This window comes from Microtus pennsylvanicus, chromosome 1 (assembly GCF_037038515.1).
Source record: "Microtus pennsylvanicus isolate mMicPen1 chromosome 1, mMicPen1.hap1, whole genome shotgun sequence".
Classification (NCBI taxonomy): domain Eukaryota; kingdom Metazoa; phylum Chordata; class Mammalia; order Rodentia; family Cricetidae; genus Microtus; species Microtus pennsylvanicus.
Window position 1 is genome coordinate 213,016,935 of NC_134579.1, and position 8,750 is coordinate 213,025,684.

Consider the following 8,750-nt stretch of genomic DNA (forward strand, 5'->3'; position numbering starts at 1 on the left):
CGGGAAGCTTTCTGTGCAGGAAGAACACGTTCGTCAGGGCATGATGACTCTAAGCTGAGCCTGACCCGGATTTCAGGAAACTACGCCTTGCCATATTCTCCTGCCTGTTCTTTACAAACTGCTCAGGAGGCTGATCTGAGCATGGTGGGCCGGGAAACACTGCCAAATGCTGGACTGGATCTCTGTCCATTTTCAGGGTTGACCAGATGGCATAGGGGCCTTGTCAAGCTTTTACCAGAACGGAATGAAGGGTTGTCTGGGGGGCTGCCCTGAAGTAGGCAGCAGTCAATGCTGTCTGCCGCTCAGAGAAGCTGTGTCTTTAAAATGGGAATGTGTGGGAGTTAGCTGTCACACCCCCATGCTTGGCAAGCTCCTTCTACCCAGAATTCACCTCAGGAGTTACCAGGCTAGGGGTTAAATACTTATAATCAAAGGACAGTTTGGATGTTTCTGCAGAAGAAAAAAGCACCAAAATTAACCATGGTGGCTACATCTGGGTCCCTCACTTATAGGAACCTGCAGTCCCAGCACTTGGGAGATTGTGGCTGAGAAAGTCTGAGTTTGGGACTACCTTGGGCTACTGTAGTAAAACCCTGTCTTGAATAACTTTTAAAATAACAACAGCAAAAATATCCGAATTAAAAGTTAACTGGATGTACGCTTCTATTTATATAAACATACTTGATCATATGACATTTATTCTTTCCCCGTGGCCATCATTTTTGGAGGGTGAGCACCGTGGTTCGGTGTTTTGATCCAATCTGAACTCAGATTGGATCAAAACACCAGAGTGTTCAGAAATCTAACACACGCTCTTTAACTGAAGGACAAGCTGTAGTTGAATGTAAGCAAGAATAGGCTGCTTTCTGTAAAGAAGATGACTATGTGGTTACGATAGCCCGAGAACCAATGGTCCCCACCGCTGAGACCAAGTCCCTTCAACAGAGACCCTGGTTTTCTGAGCTGCCAGCCTCTTTCCTCGAAGAGCTGCTTCTCTCCCTGCACTTTCCTGGCTCTCAGAACTTTCCTGATCAGTCTCCTATCACAATGCTGTGCCAAGGGAAAGACGTTGCTTCCAGCTACAGTTGCTAGTGTGACCAGCATAGCCTCTATGCTCCTGGGGGAACATTCTGTGTGGAAAACTTGTCGGGAATTATGCAAGGGAAATGTTGCTGTCAAATACAGAATTTCACAATCAAGTAAGAGATACTTCAGAAACCAAGCCTTACATATACCTTGACATATTAAAAAAACACAAGTATTTTTAGGTTCTTTTTCTTTAATATTTTGTTTTATGTTTTAATTATGTGTATGTGAGTTTGGTGGGGCCGAGGGTGCATGCATGAATTCAAAAGAGGGCTGGAGTTACAAGTAGTTGTGAGTCCCACGGTGTGGGTTGTGGGAATTGAACTCAGGTCCTTTGGAAGAGCAACAAGACCTCTTAAGTACTGAATTAAGTACTGAATACTTAACATAGATATGCTAAAAAAAAGCATATTAATAAGCAGTCTTTGGCTAACCCAAGAATGTCAATCCAGTCTTACTTCCTTGTCAACAACAGACATCTGAGGAGCAGGGCTCTCAGCTTTTCAAGTATCTTCCAGGGCATGCTGTTGAGGAAGGCAGCTTGTTTGTCCCAGCCACCCAGAACTGAAATAATGACACAGAAACTATATTATTTAAATCAATGCTTGATCCATTAGCTCTAGCTTCTTATTGGCTTACTCTTACATATTAATATTACCCATCTCTAGTAATCTGTGTATTGCCACGTAGCTGTGGCTTACTGGGTAAAGTTCCATCTGGCTCTGGCAAGGCTATATGGCTTCTCTGACTCCACCTTCCTTTCTCCCAGCATTCAGCTTAGCCCCCCCCACACACCTACATATATTCTGCCCTGCACAGGCCCAAAACAGTCCTTTATTAACCAATGGTATTCACAGCATCCAGAGGGGAACCCCACATCAGCCAGCAGGTCAAGCTCCCTGCCTAGGTCCCTCACTGAGACCCCATTAGCAGAGTCCCCTTTGGCTACTTTTCAGCTGAATGAAATTCCTGCTGAGTGGGACTAGCTGCAGACTGAGATGGGGGCTTCATTTTAGCTAAATCTCTCTGCCAGGTTAGGGTGAGAACAAAATATATAAGCTTCCCTTGAACAATCCAGATCATTAGCAATGCTGGGATTACCAAAAGAAAAAAATAACCCACAAGACACAGCAACCACAAAACATTTATGCAATCCTATATAACAGAAAAATCATCAAAACCGATCGCATACAAAGTCAGCAGTCACAAACAAGGAACAAAACTGTAGGTAGGGATTGCAGTCAGGCCTTGGCGCTTCTTGATGGGCTCATGGCCTATGTGTATGCACCAAAGGATGTATTCAGTAATCAGTATTCTTTTTTATTTATTTTTTATTATTAATTTTATTGAGCTATACATTTTTCTCTGCTCCCTTCCCTTTTTTCTCCCCTCCCCTTCAACCCTCTCCCATGGTCCCCATGCTCCCAATTTACTTAGGAGATCTTGTCTTTTTCTATTTCCCATGCAGATTATATCCATATGTGTCTCTCTTAGAGACCTCATTGTTGTCTAGGTTCTCTGGGATTGAGATTTGTAGGCTGGTTTTCTTTGTTTTTTTTTTGTTGTTGTTTGTTTAAAAGCCACTTATGAGTGAATACATGTGATAATTGTCTTTCTGGGTCTGGGTTACCGCACTCAAAATGATGTTTTCTAGCTCCATTCATTTGCCTGCAAGTTTCAAGATGTCAGTATTTTTCTCAGCTATGTAGTACTCCATTGTGTAAATGTACCATATTTTCCTTATCCATTCTTCAGTTGAGGGACATTTAGGTTGTTTCCAGTTTTGGGCTATGACAAGCAATGCTGCTGTGAACATAGTTGAGCACATGTCCTTGTGGCATGATTGAGCATCCTTTGGATATATACCCAAAAGTGGTATTACTGGGTCTTGAGGAAGGCTGTTTCCTAATTTTCTGAGAAATCGCCATACTAATATCCAAAGGGGCTATACCAGCTTGCATTCCCACCAGCAATGCAAGAATGTTCCCTTTACCCCACAACCTCTCCAGCATAAGCTGTTGTCAGTGTTTTTTTTTATATGGGCCATTCATACAGGTGTAAGATAGAATCTCAGAGTTGTTTTGATTTGTATTTCTCTGATGGCTAAGGATGTTGAACATTTCCTTAAGTGTCTTTCAGCCACTTTAGATTCCTTTGTTGAGAGTTCTCTGTTTAATTGGGTTATTTATTATTTGATGACCAATTTGTTGAGTTCTTTGTATATTTTGGGGATCAGTCCTCTGTCTGATGTGGGGTTGGTGAAGATCTTTGCCCATTCTGTAGGCTCCCATTTTGTCTTGTTGACTGTGTCCTTTGCTTTACTGAAGCTCTTCAGTTTCAGGAGAACCCAATTATTAATTGTTTCTCTCAGTGTCTGTACTGCTGGGGTTATATTTAGGAATTGGTCTCCTGTGCCAATGCGTTCAAGTGTGCTCCCCACCTTCTCTTCTATGAGATTCAGTGTGGCTGGCTTTATGTTGAGGTCTTTGATCCATTTGGACTTGAGTTTTGTGCATTATGATAGATATGGGTCTATTTTCATTCTTCTACATGTTGGTATCCTGTTATGCCAGCACCATTTGGTAAATATGCTTTCTTTTTTTCATTTTATATTTTTTGCTTCTTTGTCAAAAATCAGGTGTTCATAGGTGCTTGGATTAATATCCACGCTGTGGGACATAGGTCTTTTTATCCTGTCACGTGTCTTATTTTTAATAAAATGTTGATTGGCCAGGAGCCAGGCAAGAAGTATAGGTGGGGCAATGGCGACCAGGCAGGAACTAGAGGTGTGGCAACGAGAATTCTGGGAAGAGGGAATTTTCAGTCTGCAGTTGTCACCCAGACACAGAGGAAGCCAGACATGGAGCAAGCAAGATGTGACTGCCTCACCAAAAAAGCTACCAAGCCACATGGATAACACAGACAAGAATTATGGGCTAATATAAGTTACAAGAGTTAATAAGAAGCCTGAGCTAATAGGCCAATCAGTTTATAATTAATGTAGGCCTCTCTGTGTTTCTTTGACTGTAGGACCTGGTGGGACAGAAACCTCAGTCAACATATCTGGGCCTTTGATTTGGTTCCATTGGTCCTCCTGTCTGTTTGTTTGTTTGTTTTTTTTGTTGTTGTTGTTTTTTTTTTTTTTTGCCAATACCAGGCTGTTTTCAGTACTGTAGCTCTGTAGCAGAGTTTGAAATCTGGGATTGTAATGTCTCCAGAAGTTCTTTTATTGTACAGGATTGTTTTGGCTATTCTGGGTTTTTTTGCTTTTCCATATGAAGTTGAGTACCATTCTTTCAAGGTCTGTGAAAAATTTGCTGGTATTTTGATGGGCATTGCATTGAATCTGTAGATTGATTTTGGTAAGATTGCTGTTTTTACTATGTTAATTCTACCTACCCAAGAGCATGGGTGATCTTTCCACTTTCTGATGTCTTTTTCAATTTCTTTCTTCAAAGATTTAAAGTTCTTGTCATACAAGTCTTTCACTTGTTTGGTTAGAGTTACTTCGAGATATTTTATGCTATTTGTGGCTATTGTGAAGGGTGATGTTTCTCTGATTTCTTTCTCAGCCTATATATCATCTGTGTACAGGAGGGATACTGATTTTTTTGGGTTAATCTTGTATCCTGCTACATAACTGAAAGTGTTTATGAGTTGAAGAATTTCCTTGGTAGAATTTTTGGGATCGCTTATGTAAACTATCATATCATCAGCAAATAGTGAGTTTGACTTCTTTTTTTTTTTCCAATTTGTATCCCCTTGATCTCCTTTTGTTGTCTTATTGCTCTAGCTAGGACCTCAAGAACTATATTGAATAGACATGGAGAGAGTGGACAACCTTATCTTGTTCCTGATTTCAGTGGGATTTCTGTGCCTTTCTCTTCATTTAGTTTGATGTTGGTTTTTGGCTTGCTATATATTAACTTTATTATGTTTAGGTATGTTCCTTGTATCCCTGCTCTCTCCAAGACCTTCATCAAAAAGGGATGTTGCATTTTGTCACAAAAGCCTTTTCAGCATCTAATGAGATGATCATGTTGTTTTTATTTTTCAGTTTGTTTATATGGTGGATTACGTAGACAGATTTTTGTATGTTGAACCATCTTTGCATCTCTGGGATAAAGTCAACTTGATCATAATGGATGATGGTTCTAATATGTTCTTGGATTTGATTTGCCAGTATTTTATTTAGTATTTTTGCATCAATGTTCATTAATGAGATTGGTCTGTAATTCTCTTTCTTAGTAATATCTTTATATGGGTTGGGTATCAGGGTAATTGTAGCCTCATAAAAAGAGTTTGACAATATTCCTTCTGTTTCTATTGGGTAGAACAATTCAAGGAGTATTGGTATTAGTTCTTCTTTGAAAATCTTGTAGAATTCTGAGCTGAAACCATCTGGTCCTGGGCTATTTATTTATTTATTTATTTTTGGTTGGGAGACTTTTGATGACTGTTTCTATTTCTTTAGCAGTTATAGATATATTTAATTTGCTTATCTAGTCTTGATTTAATTTTGGTGAAGTGATATTTATCCAGAAAGTTGTCCATTTCCTTTAAGTTTTCCAATTTTGTGGGGTGTAGCTTTTCAAAATATGACCTGATGATTCTCTCGATTTCCTCCATGTCTATTGTTATGTCCTCCTTTTCATTTCTGAGTAATCGGTATTCTTAACTCAAGGTTGGAGGTCACCACTCTCTGTGGTTCTCACATGGATTTGGACATCTTCAACTGTAAAACCCATTGGTAAGACCCTTTTTGCTGGCCATGGGAGAAACAAATGTTCTTGGATATTTTGAGACACATTCCCGAGTGTGAAATGCCTGGAACTGGATGGGACTCCTGGAGAGAATAATTTTCGAAGCGCTCTTGGAGCAGACGAGGGAGAAATTGTGCCCACTTTCTGGCTTAATGTTTTTGCAAAATGGGGAAGGAGACCCAGGGGAATTGTTCTATATGCTAGGTTAGGCTTGATGGGTAAAGTGGCATTTGCAGCTGTACATAGAACCCTGGTGGCCCATTCCAGTCCTCCCCAGAACAGGATACCTTATGGGATCCTGAGTGGGTGGGGTTTATTTTTGGTCATAGAGAAGAGGATTCTGAGACACTGAGGTACTTATTTTGTTGTGTTTGTTTGTTTGTTTATTTTGTTCTGTTTTGTTTGAGGCAGGCTCTCATATAGTTGTGGTTAGTTCTGAACTTGTTATATAGCTGAAAATGACCTTGAACTTCTGATCTTCCTTCCACTGGCTCTTGAGTGCTGGGATTATAGGCCTGGGCTGCCCTGTTGGCGGAGGCTGCTCATTCATTTCCTGGCTGCCCAGACCCAAATAATCACTCAGAAACTGTATTAATTACATCACTGCTTGGATTATTAGCTTATGCATAACTCTTACATCTTAAATTAACCCATTTCTATTAATCTGTGTATTGCCATGTGTTTGTGGCCTACTGGTAAGGTAAGGTTTTGTCTGGTGTCTGGTGTCCAGCATCAGACTTCTGTGGTAGCTGCATGGCTTCTCACTGACTCTGGCTTCTTTCTCCCAGCATTCAATTTAGTTTTCCCGCCTAGCACTATTCTGCCCTATCACAGGCCAAAGTAGCTTCTTTATTCATTAACGAACAAAAGCAACACACATACAGAAGGGAATCTGACATCACCACCCTACCTGCTTTATGTATTGCTAGGGGTTGATCCAAGGGCTTCCTGCATGCTAAGCAAGTGTTCTATCAACCGAGCCTCAGAGAACCAAATGTGGTATCTCCAAGGATGTTAACCATGACTGATGATGCTGGAGATGGGGGTGAGATTTTCCTTGTCCAATGGTTAGAGAACCTCTGAAGAAGGCAAAGGTTCTCTCTCTCTCTCTCTCTCTCTCTCTCTCTCTCTCTCTCTCTCTCTCTCTTTTCTTCCTCTTCTTCTGTCTCTTTCTCCCTCTCTCCCCTTCCTCTTCTCTCCTCTCTCTTCTCCTTCCCTCCCCTCCCCTCTCTTTCCCTCCCTTCTCTTTTCCTCCACTCTTTTTCCCTCCCCTCCTCCTCTCCCTCTCTCCCTTCTCTTCCCTCTCCCTCCCTTCCTCTCCCCTCTCTTTCCCTCCCCTCCTTCCCTTTCCCTCCCCTCCTTCCCTCTTCCTCCCCCTCTCTCCCTCCCTCTCACTCTCTCCTTCCCTCCTTCTCTCTCTTGCTCTGTAATTTTTTTCTGAAGTAGGTTGTCATGTGTCTTAGGCTAGCTTTGAACCCAGCACATAGCTGAGGATGACTGTGAACTTCTGATCCTCCTGCTGCTGAACCAGCCTGCCTTCATCTTAGTCTTAAAAGCCATCTTACAGTAAAGGCAAACTAGGTTCATTCCTGTTTGATTAATTCTCTGTTTTTCAATGATCAGGCTATGCCCCACCTATAACCTTGAGGGGTTTATACTGCTTCTTCCAGGAGACTGCAGCCATGACTTTGTTTTAAAACTTGTCATCACCTCTGTCTCAAAGAAGGTTTGTTATGATGACCACTTTGCTATGTTGCTCCTGCAGCCCCACCTATTTGCCTGCCAAGTCCCCCATTTGGAAACCCCAATCTCTGAGCTATAAAACTTATTTTGCCCATGTCCAAGGCTGACGTTTTGAACCCCACCTGAGGGGGAGGCAGCCTGTGTACTTGAATGAAAAAGCTTGCTTTAATAAATTGCTTGCTTTAATTAACTTGATTACAATGATTTAAGCCTTGTCTCTCTCCTAGGAATTTTGGAATTAAGCCTACCTCTTCCTCCTGAATGTTGGGGTGTAGGCACACACTACCACGCCTGGTTTGTGTAGTCCTGGGGCTGCAGCTGGTCTAGTGCTGCCCTGCATGCGTGGAGATCTTGAGTGTGGAGATCCTGAGACAAGCAGGAGCTGTGATCAGCCTTGTTCTCTGGCCACCAAAGCACCCTAGGCTCAGCGCTTATGCCCTTTGAGCAGTCCACAGCATCGAGCATGGCAGCACACCAGCTCCGGGGCTGATGCGGGCCACCTCACAAGTCTAGGGCACAAGCACCGAGGGGTCGGGGGACCTGCTGCAGCAGAAAGGCCTATGGCAGTGGAAGACTGTACAAGGCCTCTGCATGACTAGAGCATAGTGAGGAGAGACTTGCAGGGAGGATGTGGAGATGGAGGCAGAGACCGGGTGGGGTAGCCATCTGCTCGGGAATACGTGATTCTCAGGAGATGGAAGAGCTAAGGAATGGAGCCTCCCTAGTAGCTCAGAAGGGAGCTTGGCTCTGCCAGCAGCTTTGTGTCCCTGGGTCCCCCCACCTGATACCCCCCCTCCATCTCTCTGGCCTCTAGAACTATGAAGGGAATAGATGTTTGTTGGTTTGAAGTCCACGTTTATGGTCGTCTGGTCTCTGGTTCTCAGCATTTTGTTTTCTGCCTCTCCATTTCTGGCTGCCCTGTCCTTGGTCTTGTTCGGGAGATAATTTTAGTTGAGACTGTGCTCAGAGCAGATAAGTACTGTGGCTGAATGAGCGAATTCCAATGAGAGAGGCCTTATTTCTGGACAGCAAAACCGCAAGTATTTCTCCAGGGATGAACTTGTGGTCTATGATATGCACTGTGGGGTTCTGGAACTTTCCACTCACTGACCGTGTGGAGAGTCCCTACACTTCTGACAGGGGATGTGAAGAGTAGAC